This window comes from Triticum dicoccoides, chromosome 7B, assembly GCF_002162155.2.
Source record: "Triticum dicoccoides isolate Atlit2015 ecotype Zavitan chromosome 7B, WEW_v2.0, whole genome shotgun sequence".
Lineage (NCBI taxonomy): Eukaryota > Viridiplantae > Streptophyta > Magnoliopsida > Poales > Poaceae > Triticum > Triticum dicoccoides.
This window is the reverse complement of record NC_041393.1, coordinates 647,105,833-647,118,957: the sequence shown is the minus strand read 5'-3', so window position 1 is coordinate 647,118,957 and position 13,125 is coordinate 647,105,833.

Sequence of the window (13,125 nt, the reverse complement as noted above, 5' to 3'; positions counted from 1 at the left end):
CAGCAGAATCAAATCAACTCATATCATAGGTTATCCTATAGGTTCTACTTGGCACAAACACTAAATAAGACATGAAAACACATCTAAACAGAAAGTAGATGCAAAGTTTATTACTAAACAAGAAACACAAAGAAAATTGGGTTGCCTCCCAACTAGCGCTATCGTTTAACGCCCCTAGCTAGGCATAAAAGCGAAGATAGATCTAAGTAGTGCCATCTTTGGCACTTGATTCATAGGTAGACCGCATGATAGATTCATAAGGTAATTTAACTTTCTTTCTTGGAATGTGCTCCATGCCTTTCTTTAAAGGAAATTGGGATCTAATATTCCTTTCCTTCATATCAATAATCACACCAATCATTCTAAGAAAAGGTCTACCAAGAATAATAGGGCAAGAAAGATTGCAATCTATATCAAGAACGATAAAATCAACGGGCACCAAATTTCTATTAGCAATAATTAGAACATCATTGATTCTTCCCATAGGCTTTTTGATGGTGTAATCCGCAAGGTGCAAATTTAAAGAGCAATCATCAAGATCATGGAAACCTAGAATATCACATAAAGTTTTTGAAATCGTGGAAACACTAGCACCCAAATCACACAAGGCAAAACACTCATAATCTTTAATTTTAATCTTTATAGTAGGTTCCCACTCATCATTAAGTTTTCTAGGTATAGAAACTTCCAAAATTAAGTTTTTCATCAAAAGATTGCATCAAGGCATCAACAATATGTTTGGTAAAAGCTTTATTTTGACTATAAGCATGAGGAGAATTAACAACGGATTGCAACAAGGAAATACAACTTTCTAAACAACAATTATCATAATCAAAATCCTTGAAATCTAAGATAGTGGGTTCAATACTATTTAAAGTCATGACCTCTCCAATCCCACTTTTACCAAATTTAGCATCAAGATCTAAAAACTCCAAATTCTTGGGACGCCTTCTAAATAAAGTTGACTCATCACCAGTCCCATTATTATCAAGATTCATATTGCAAAATAAAGATCTAATAGGGGACACATCAATAACTTTAAGATCTTCATCATTATTTTCATGGAAACTAGAAGAACACGCTTTTATAAAACAATCTTTCTTAGCACGCAATCTAGCGGTTCTTTCTTTGCATTCGTCAACGGAACTTCTCATAGCTTTGAGAGACTCATTGATATCATGCTTAGCAGAAGAAGATCTAAGTTTGAGAGAATCAACATCAAGCGAAAGTCTATCAACATTCCTAGTCAAATCATCAACTTTGAGCAATTTTTCTTCAAGCAAAGCATTAAAATTCTTTTGAGAGATCATAAATTCTTCCACACTATTTTCAAAATCAGAGGGCATCTTATTAAAATTACCATATGAATTGTTGTAGTAATTTCCATAATTATTAGAGGAATTGCTAGGGAACGGTCTAGGATTAAAGTTTCCTCTATAAGCATTATTTCCAAAATTATTCCTACCAACAAAATTTACATCCATAGATTCATTATTATTCTCAATCAAGGTAGATAAAGGCATATCATTGGGATCAATAAAAGAACTCTTAGTAGCAAACAATCTCATAAGCTCATCCATCTTTCCACTCAAAACATTAATTTCTTCTATAGCATGCACTTTTTTACTAGTAGATCATTCGGTGTGCCATTGAGAATAATTACCCATAATATTATCAAGAAGTTTTGTAGCATCTCCTAACGTGATTTCCATAAACGTGCCTCCGGTGGCCGAATCTAAGAGATTTCTAGAAGCAAAATTCAATCCGGCATAAAAATTGTGTATGATCATCCATTAATTCAAACCATGAGTAGGGCAATTGTGAATCATCAATTTCATTCTTTCCCAAGATGGGGCAACATGCTCATGATGAAATTGTTTAAAATTCATAATATCGTTCCTAAGCGAGTTGATCTTAGCGGGAGGAAAATACTTAGAGATAAAAGCATCTTTGCACTTGTTCGAAGAGTCAATACTATTTTTAGGCAAAGACGAAAACCAAACTTTAGCACGATCTCTAAGTGAAAATGGAAATAACTTCAATTTAACAATATCATTATCCGTATCTTTTTTCTTTTGCGTCTCACACAAATCAACAAAGTTGTTTAGATGGGTAGCGGTATCTTCACTAGGAAGGCCGGAGAATTGATCTTTCATAACAAGATTCAGCAAAGCATCATTGATTTCACAAGACTAAACATCATTAAGAGGAGCAATCGGAGTACTAAGGAAATCATTATTATTGGTATTGGAGAAATCACACAATTTGGTATTTTCTTGCACAATGGCGACAAGTAATCCAACACACAAGCAAACAGGAAAAGGCAAGCGAATGAGAAGGGGAGAAAAAGGCAAGCGGAAAAAAAAGAGATTGGGAAAAAGAGGGCGAATAAAATGGCAAGGGTGAAGTGGGGGGAGGAAAACGAGAGGCAAATGGAAAATAATGTAAATGCGAGGGAGATGAGTTTGTGATGGGTACTTGGTATCTCTTGACTTGAGCGAAGACCTCCCCGGCAATGGCGCCAGAAATCCTTCTTGCTACGTCTTGATCTTACGTTGGTTTTCCTTGAAGAGGAAAGGGTGATGCAGCACAGTAGCATAAGTATTTCCCTCAGTTTTTGAGAACCAAGGTATCAATCCAGTAGCAGGCTCCTCACAAGTCCCACGAACCTACACAAACAAACAAAGAACTCGCAACCAACGCGATAAAGGGGTTGTCAATCCCTTCACGGCCACTTGCGAAAGTGAGATCTGATAGAGATAATATGATAAGATAAATATATTTTTAGTATTTTATAATATAGATGCAGAAAATAAAGATGCAAATAAAAGTAGATTGGAAACTTACATGATAAAAGATAGACCAGGGGGCCATAGGTTTCACTAGAGGCTTCTCTCAAGATAGCATAAGTATTACGGTGGGTGAACAAATTACTGTCGAGCAATTGATAGAAAAGCGAATAATTATGAGATTATCTAGGCATGATCATGTATATAGGCATCACGTCCGTGACAAGTAGACCGACTCCTGCCTGCATCTACTACTATTACTCCACACATCGACCGATATCTAGCATGCATCTAGAGTATTAAGTTCATAAGAACAGAGTAACGCATTAAGAAAGATGACATGATGTAGAAGGATAAATCAAGCAATATGATATAAACCCCATCTTTTTATCCTCGATGGCAACAATACAATACGTGTCTTGCAACCCTTTCTGTCACTGGGTAAGAACACCGCAAGATTGAACCCAAAGCTAAGCACTTCTCCCATGGCAAAAAAGATCAATCTAGTAGGCCAAACCAAACCGATAGTTCGAAGAGACTTGCAAAGATAACTCAATCATACATAAAATAATTCAGAGAAGATTCAAATATTATTCATAGATAAACTTGATAATAAACTAACAATTCATCGGATCTCGACAAACACACCACAAAAAGAGATTACGTCGAATAGATCTCCATAAGAGAGGGGGGAACATTGTATTGAGATCCAAAAAGAGAGAAGAAGCCAACTAGCTAATAACTATGGACCCGAAGGTCTGTGGTAAACTACTCACAACTCATTGGAGGGGCTATGGTGTTGATGTAGAAGCCCTCCGTGGTTGATTCCCCCTCCGGCAGAACGCCGGCGACGGCTCCAAGATGGGATCTCGCGAGTATAGAAGGTTATGGTGGCGGAAATATTTCTTCGGTGGATCCCTGGATGTTTTCGGGGTATGTAGGCTTATATAGGAGGAAGAAGTACGTCGGTGGCCGCCCAAGGGGCCCACGAGACAGGGGGCGCGCCCTGTAGGGGTGGGCGCGCCCCCCACCCTCGTGGCTGCCTCGGCTGCTTCTTGACTTGCACTCCAAGTCCTCTGGATCATGTTCATTCAAAAAATCACGCTCCCGAAGGTTTCATTCCGTTTGGACTCCGTTTGACATTCCTTTTCTTTGAAGTACTGAAATAGGCAAAAAAAGCAATACGGGCTGGGCCTCCGGTTAGTAGGTTAGTCCCAAAATGATATAAATATGTAAAATAAAGCCCATAGACATCCAAAACAGGTAATATAATAGCATGGAATAATCAAAAATTATAGATACGTTGGAGACGTAACAACCGACTCCAAAACAGTTCTAATGGCAATTTTTCTCTATTTTGGAATATTTAAAAATTTATGGAAGCAAGAAGTAATCCGGGAAGGACACGAGGCCTCCACGAGGGTGGAGGGAGCGCCCACCCTTACTGGGCGCGCCCCCTGCCTCGTGGGCACCTCGTGTGCATCCTGGACTCCGTTTTCTTGCACGTTACTTCTTTTGGTCGGTAAAAATTCATTATATAATCTCCCGAAGGTTTTGACCACCGTTTCACGCAAAAATCTTCTGTTCTCGTTTCGAGCTGTTTTTCTGATAGATCTAGAGCACCATGACGTCTCCAAGCGCTCCCGGGGACAAGTTTTTTGAGAGGGTTATCAACCCCTATCTTGCGGAGGTGCTACAACACCCTCAAACCATTGAGATGCGTGAGGGGGTGCTGCACATCCGCGATGTGGAGGGACCAAGGCGTATTGGAAGCATGGAGACAAAGCTCGAAGCTATGGAACAGCAAGTTTTCAAGTGCCAAGGGATGGTGGAGCGTGGACTCAACGCCAACCAGATGATGATCGCGGAGTTCGCCAACAACCACAAGCTGGATGCCAAGGACATTGGAGAGACCATCTTTAAGCTTCATGAGAAAATCGAGTACCTCCAAGCCCAGATCTATGACCTGCAAAACCAAAACTGTGAGTATGAATATAGATTCAAGAGGATGAGTTTGGCTGCAGATTTGAGGATCCCGGAGACTCGATCATCCATTTATGATGGTGAGCCTATGCCTTGTAAGATGGATGACAAGCCTACATCATCAACAACTCCTTCTTCACCACCTCCGAGGACATAATCACATGGGTATGGGTGTTGGGGAACGTAGTAATTTCAAAAATTTCCTACGCACACGCAAGATCATGGTGATGGCATAGCAATGAGAGGGGAGAGTGTAATCTACATACCCTTGTAGACCGAAAGAGGAAGCGTTAGCACAACGCGGTTGATGTAGTCGTACGTCTTCACGGCCCGACTGATCAAGCACCGAAACTACGGCACCTCCGAGTTCTAGCACACGTTCAGCTCGATGACGTCCCTCGAACTCCGATCCAGCCGAGTGTCGAGGGAGAGTTCCGTCAGCACGACGGTGTCGTGGAATTAACACGTCAGATGTCCTTAGTGTCAGGACTTAGTCGCGAGGCCAACGCATCTATGTGGTAGCTTGAGAGGGGTTGAGTGGAATCGAGAGACGCAACACAAGACAAGGGTTTAGACAGCTTCGGGCCCTGGGAAACATCATCCGGTAAAAACCCTACATGCTGTTTGAGGCTAGGTCTCATTATCATCACCAAGGAGTCGCCGTAAACCGGCTCTCCTCTTTGTGTCTAGCCCTAAGATTGTTTCTTCTTGCTTGTAGCTTGTCCCCCTTTGGGGAGCCCTGCCCCTCCTTATATATGTTGAAGGGGCGGGTTACATATGGAGTCCTATTAGGATTAGGACTAGTCTATCTCTAATACAAACCGGATACAAGTCCAGGTCTTTGTAAGACAAATATTCCTTATGCCTTTCCTTATAAACCGGCCCACCGTAGTTGAACCGGCCTTCATGAACCGCCAGTCGGGCCACCGGGTCTTGTCGCTCCTCTGACCTGCCTGCCGGATTACCAATGAACCGTAAACCGCTGGGTCGCCTGTGAACCGCCAAGTGTCAGCGGGTTCTTCAGGTAAACCGCCAAGTCCGGTCGGGTTATACTTCCGGGCGGTTTACGCCGCGGGGTATATCCCCGACATTAGCCCCCAGTTTAATTTGGATTTTATCCATGTTAAACTGATCCTGTGAAATAACCACAAGAACAAACTTGACAGATTATGCTCCGGGTTAAGAATTCTTGTAAACCGGCATCTGATCATCCTTAAGTCCTTGTCATTTCCTCCTTCTAGAAAATCCAGTTTAATAGGCCAGCTTCATAATCAATTTGCTGATATTGGTTTCTCATAGAAAATATATTGTGAAGAATAACTCCTTTGATTCAGCTCCCAGTGCTTAAAAACAATATCGGTCCTTGAAATACTCATCCAATCTTCAGCCGGTTTAAGGACGTAGAACTTGCCGATTTATCATTTGCCAAGATCACCGATTTATAAATATTGATGGTACCGAATCATAACTGTTTGTTGACATCAGATTTTGAAAATATACCTCTTATATACCCATCACTTGTAGCCCTCAAATCTTAAGAAGGTAACGTAGTAACAACTTAAGATTTGCTTCAATCTGAATGTCACAAGCTTGAAGAAATCCAGTTTGTTCATCTCAATCACTAGTCAGAACTGAGTATTCCGCATATGTAGCCCCCAAGTGCCGGGTTGTCATGCTTGCAGCAACCTGGGACTTGTATTTTCCTGATGCTCATAAAAACTTCAACCAGTGTAGCCTCCAAGGGCCGGGTCATTATGCAATAATGAGCAGGGACTTTGTAAATATAATCATGTAAACTTTGAATAGCAATAGTGTAGCCCCCAAGGGCCGGGTCAGTAAGATAATATTGAACTGGGACTTTGATATATACTTCAATAAAAATAACCTCATATGATGTAACCCCCATCATGGGGCTTGAATCCACATCCACAAGGTTAAGAGCCTTGTGCTTTACCAACTGAGCAATGTACCCTTCAATATAATGGATAAAAAGTTTTGTACCTTGAACTGTTGACAGGAGCAATTGGTAGCCCCCAAGGGCCGGCTCATTATAATGTGATGAGTCGGGTCTTCAATAAGATGAGAAAAAAAATGAATTTGCATTAGCCCCCAAGTGTCATGGTGCATGCTTGCAGCGACATGAGACTTGCATTTTTGATGTAATCTCAATTTGAGTAATGTAGCCCCCAAGTTTCGGATTGTAAGCCTGCAGCGACTCAGGACTATTCCTTGAATTGTAGAATAAATCATATCCATTGATAATATGATAGCCATTGCGCTAAAGCGACTTTGAAAGCCTTGATCATAATACTGGTTATTGATAACCATAATAAAAATCTAGCCATGTTGGCTATTTGAATAATATACCCAATGATTTATAAGCGCATAATTCCAATGGCGCAATCCAAATATATGCTGGCGACTTATAGTCCAAAACTAGGCCGGTTTAACAAACACCGGATTATATGTACTGACAACTTGTTTCTGCATGCAACAAGTTTAAAGTGTCCTGGCGGCTTACCACCGGACGGGTCATAATGCCCAACTTATAACCCAGGTTTATAACCAAGGCTGCACTTAAGAATAATCAAATATGAAATACATCATACCTGTGACATTGAATCACATCATTGGTTTACCAACTTTTTGTAGTAAGGGTGATAACTGAAATCTTGAGTAAGATAACTCCCCTCATATTTTGTCGGGTTTGTAATAAAACCGTGTCGTAGATTAAGTCATACTGGGTGATGATTCATGCCAGATGATCCGGGCTGTTGACAGGGAGTCAACGCCAAGCCGGGTTAAGAGACTCCGGTTCAAAATCAAGGTCTGTCAACGTGTAGTTGCAAACCAAGCCGGTTTAAAGAATACCGGGCTAAGAACATGACTGATCAAGCCAAGAAAATCGGTTTAACATAAAATTCAGCCAAATCTCAAATGAAACCGTGTAGTCGAGGCTTTTTGGGGGCTGCCAGGCCCAAATGCGAGGCTTTTTGTGGCTGCCAGGCCACTGAGTTGAACCATTTAACAAAGCCTTTTAAGATGGACCTCCAACTAACCAATCACCGTTTTAACTTTGACAAGTGCAGGGTCTCAAGGAGAGTAACTGTCAAACGTTCGAAGGGCCGTGCCAGGATGACCTGGATAGGAGTGTCGTACTTGATGAAGGCAGGTTAACCCGGGGTTTTAGGTAAATGTACCAGGCTTCCAAGCCATGGGTCGATACCCAGTTACAAGGGTCCGTTCAAACTCCTGTGTATTTGACACAAGGAGCCCCCAAGTGACGTGATGAGCTGTGCTCATTAGGTGCCTATGTTTGAGTTGTGCATAGCATCGAAACTCTCTTTGGCCCTTTGGGTGTGAAGCTCCCAAGCTTTGTGGCGTGATAGCCGGTTTAACAGGTAGTACTCCGCTTTGTCAGCTGAAGCCCCCATGTGATATATTTCTGAGCGGTGCTCGCCGGGTGCCTATGTTTGAGTTGTGCTGTGCAACAAACTCCCTTTGGCCCCTTATGATAATATTGTCTTGATAGCTGCATCAAGAGGGTAACAACACTATGTTCTCTTTGGTGAATACACCTATGTTTGAACAGGAAGCCCCCAAGTGATCATATGAAGATGAGCCCATAAGGCAGGATACCCATGTTTGAACCGCACGTCAGGGCAGCAGGTCCTCTTCGGCAACCATTAATTTTTTGCAAGAGATAAATTCTTCTTGAACTGGTATTTTGACCCGGCTATCGAGAGCTTCAACGCTTGGTGGGAGATAACTTTCCCTTAAACCGGATATTAAACCAGAATCCTTCCTTTTAAGCCGGAAACTTTCTGATGGCCTTTAAATTTGCACCCATATGGCGGTTTATGGTCCTGCATTTAGATAACCTTGCAAGCCAGAGTGATTGCTATTTTTAAAGAAAGCAATATATAATATAAAAATATAACGGATGGATTTCACATGATACGTCAGGCCAGTTAATATCCACCGCGGGGTTATAAGCCAGCACAGACAAGAGAGTCGGCCGCGGCATTGTTGATGTCGTCCGGACTGCAGGGGCGGCGGTTTGTGTTCCGGTTCATCAGTGTGATGCACAGATGCCGGTGTAAAACAGCTAGCGCGCGCCGTCCGCAGTAGGGTATCACTTTTATAGTAAGCACTTGTCCTGTATAAAAAGATATAGGCCAGAGTAATTGTTCTTAAATAAAATACATGCGGATAGGAGAGATAGCACCTGATTTGCCCGGACAACCGATAAATCGACCATGGCATTGTAAGCCGGTGCAGACAGGTGAATCAATCGTAGGCGCATGACACCGCGCGGACGGGCGAGTCAGCCGTGCCGTGTTAGTGTAGAATGGCCCGCAGGAGCGGCGGCTTCCGCATGCCCGTTCAACAGTAAGCGAGCGCAGACGCCAGTGCATGATGACGCTAATGCACATTCCATGGGCACGGCATGACTCCACCTTTATAATAAATCATTATCCTGATGTCTTTGAATGACTAATGATCTGTACATAGAATTCTTTCACAGAGTACTGGTAGTGCTCCACAATGCTTTTTGCATCTTCTTAAGACAGCCAACACAGATTGCTGGGACTCGTGCTCTAGTTGGATTGGGAGAGTGGCCTTCATGCATGCACTTCCTTTCCACGGGAATGCTCTAATGGAAAGAGACTTGTATTTGACCAGTATTGTTTTTTGTTTGGTTCTCCAAACAGCAATGAAGCCAGATTAACAATGGAGACATGACACAAGGCCATTGCGGTTGCAGGTACGAACCGGCGATAGCGGAGGCGCAATGACTGTTTGTGGAGGCCGAATCCGTTGCTGTGACGTGGTGGCTCGGTCCACTTGACCCGGCGGCGATTCAATATCGGGATAGCAGCGAGGCAGAGCGGCGCTCCTCGGCATCTCCGGTTGAAGAGGTGCTCGATGACGGCTCTTTAGCAGAAGCAGAGGCAGGATGCGGGGCGGGCCGAGCCAGCAGAAGCGAAATGGCTCCGGAGTACAGCAGTAAAGGCGCACCGGCGGCCGGAACGGGCTTGGCCGGGACCGGTCAAAGCGGAGCGGCGCGGGGCACGTACTTTGGGCGTGGAGAAGCCGTCATGGGCACGGAGGAGCCAGATGACTTGGTGGATCCGGCGCGCTCGCGGCTGCTGTAGCTCTCTCACGAGGAGCAGTAGAAGAGGCTCGAGGCGTTCGTCGGTTTAGCGGAGATGGGGGTGATCCGGCGACTTGGCCTAGCTGAAACAGTGCTGCCGGAACGGTGGCTCGCAGCGGCCGGTGGGTTGGATCTTTGGAAACGCAGCAGTGGCGAGGCGGTCGGCGGTTTGTCACTTGTGGCACACCTGCGGCCATATCGGTAGAGGCGGACTGACGTGGAGTGAGGCTTGGTCAGAGGCGGAAACCACCGCGGCTCGGAACGGATGGCCACTAGGCCGGTTCTCAGACAGAGGCTAGGGCGCTTGCGTCCATGTCCGGGTCGTAGTTGACTTGGTCACTCCATGCCCTCCTCCTCGGCAGTATGTAACGCACGAAAAGTACAGACCCTGTTGATCTTGTATGATGACGTGGTGCTCTACAACTCGGAAACAGTACTAGCAGTAGCGACAGACACCATCGGGATTTGGCGCATAGATGCGACAGGAAACCGCGGTCTCGGCGACTTGTGATCTGACTGCTCCTTAATCGCACAACATGCTATCAATATTTCTCTTGCAATCCTGTCGGTTCCTGCGATGTGATCACGAGCTTCTCGATCCGTAGGAGAGATCCCTTCAAGAACTCAACACCACCGTGCGCATGCCCCGCGGTGGGCGCCAACTGTCGTGGAATTAACACGTCAGATGTCCTTAGTGTCAGGACTTAGTCGCGAGGCCAACGCATCTATGTGGTAGCTTGAGAGGGGTTGAGTGGAATCGAGAGACGCAACACAAGACAAGGGTTTAGACAGCTTCGGGCCCCGGGAAACATCATCCGGTAAAAACCCTACATGCTGTTTGAGGCTAGGTCTCATTATCATCACCAAGGAGTCGCCGTAAACCGGCTCTCCTCTTTGTGTCTAGCCCTAAGATTGTTTCTTCTTGCTTGTAGCTTGTCCCCCTTTGGGGAGCCCTGCCCCTCCTTATATATGTTGAAGGGGCGGGTTACATATGGAGTCCTATTAGGATTAGGACTAGTCTATCTCTAATACAAACGGATACAAGTCTAGGTCTTTGTAAGACAAATATTCCTTATGCCTTTCCTTATAAACCGGCCCACCGTAGTTGAACCGGCCTTCATGAACCGCCAGTCGGGCCACCGGGTCTTGTCGCTCCTCTGACCCGCCTGCCGGATTACCAATGAACCGTAAACCGCCGGGTCGCCTGTGAACCGCCAAGTGTCAGCGGGTTTTTCAGGTAAACCGCCAAGTCCGGCCGGGTTATACTTCCGGCCGGTTTACGCCGCGGGGTATATCCCCGACAGACGGCGTGGTGACGATCTTGATGTTCTACCGTCGCAGGGCTTCGCCTAAGCACCGCTACAATATTATCGAGGAGGACTATGGTGGAGGGGGGCACCGCACACGGCTAATAGATCTCAAAGATCAATTGTTGTTGTGTCTTTGGGGTGCCCCCCTGCCCCCATATATATAGGAGCAAGGGGGAAGGTGGCCGGCCTATGGAGGAGGCGCACCAAGGGGGGAGTCCTACTCCCACCGGGAGTAGGACTCCTCCTTTCCTTGTTGGAGAAGGAAAGAGGAGGAGTAGGACTCCTCCTTTCCTTGTTGGAGAAGGAAAGAGGAGGAGAGGGAGAAGGAAAAGTGGGCTGCCCCCCTTGTCCAATTCGGAACAGAGGGGGGGCGCAGGCCTCCTTCCTTTTGGCCTCTCTCCTCTATTCCCGTATGGCCCAATAAGGCCCATATACTCCCCGGCGAATTCCGGTAACTCTCCGGTACTCCGAAAAATACCCGAATCACTTGGAACCTTTCCGAACTCCGAATATAGTCGTCCAATATATCGATCTTTACGTCTCGACCATTTCGAGACTCCTCGTCATGTCCCCGATCTCATCCGGGACTCCGAACTCCTTCGGTACATCAAAACTCATAAACTCATAATATAACTGTCATCGAAACCTTAAGCGTGCCGACCCTACGGGTTCGAGAACAATGTAGACATGACCTAGAACTATTCTTGGTCAATAACCAATAGGGAACCTGGATGCTCATATTGGCTCCCACATATTCTACGAAGATCTTTATCGGTCAAACCGCATAACAACATACGTTGTTCCCTTTGTCATCGGTATGTTACTTGCCCGAGATTCGATCGTCGGTATCCAATACCTAGTTCAATCTCGTTACCGGCAAGTCTATTTACTCGTTACGTAATACATCATCTCGCAACTAACTCATTAGTCACATTGCTTGCAAGGCTTATAGTGATGTGCATTACCGAGAGGGCCCAGAGATACCTCTCCGACAATCGGAGTGACAAAACCTAATCTCGAAATACGCCAACCCAACATGTACCTTTGGAGACACCTGTAGTACTCCTTTATAATCACCCAGTTACGTTGTGACGTTTGGTAGCACCCAAAGTGTTCCTCCGGTAAACGGGAGTTGCATAATCTCATAGTTACAGGAACATGTATAAGTCATGAAGAAAGCAACAGCAACATACTAAACGATCAAGTGCTAAGCTAACGGAAAGGGTCAAGTCAATCACATCATTCTCCTAATGATGTGATCCCGTTAATCAAATGAGAACTCTTTTGTCCATGGTTAGGAAACATAACCATCTTTGATAAACGAGCTAGTCAAGTAGAGGCATACTAGTGACACTATGTTTGTCTATGTATTCACACATGTATTATGTTTCCGGTTAATACAATTCTAGCATGAATAATAAACATTTATCATGATATAAGGAAATAAATAATATCTTTATTATTGCCTCTAGGGCATATTTCCTTCAGTCTCCCACTTGCACTAGAGTCAATTTTCTAGTTCACATCATCATGTGATTTAACACCAATATTCACATCTGTATGTGATTAATACCCATAGTTCACATCATCATGTGATCAACACCCAAAAGGTTTACTAGAGTCAATAATCTAGTTCACATCGCTATGTGATTAATACCCAAAGAGTACTAAGGTATGATCATGTTTTGCTCGTGAGAGAAGTTTAGTCAACGGGTCTGTCATATTACAGAGTCATATGTATTTTGCAAAATATTCTATGTCCATAATGCTCTGCATGGAGCTACTCTAGCTAATTGCTCCCACTTTCAATATGTATCCAGATTGAGACTTAGAGTCATCTGGATCAGTGTAAAAGCTTGCTTTGTTGTAACTTTTTACGACGGGC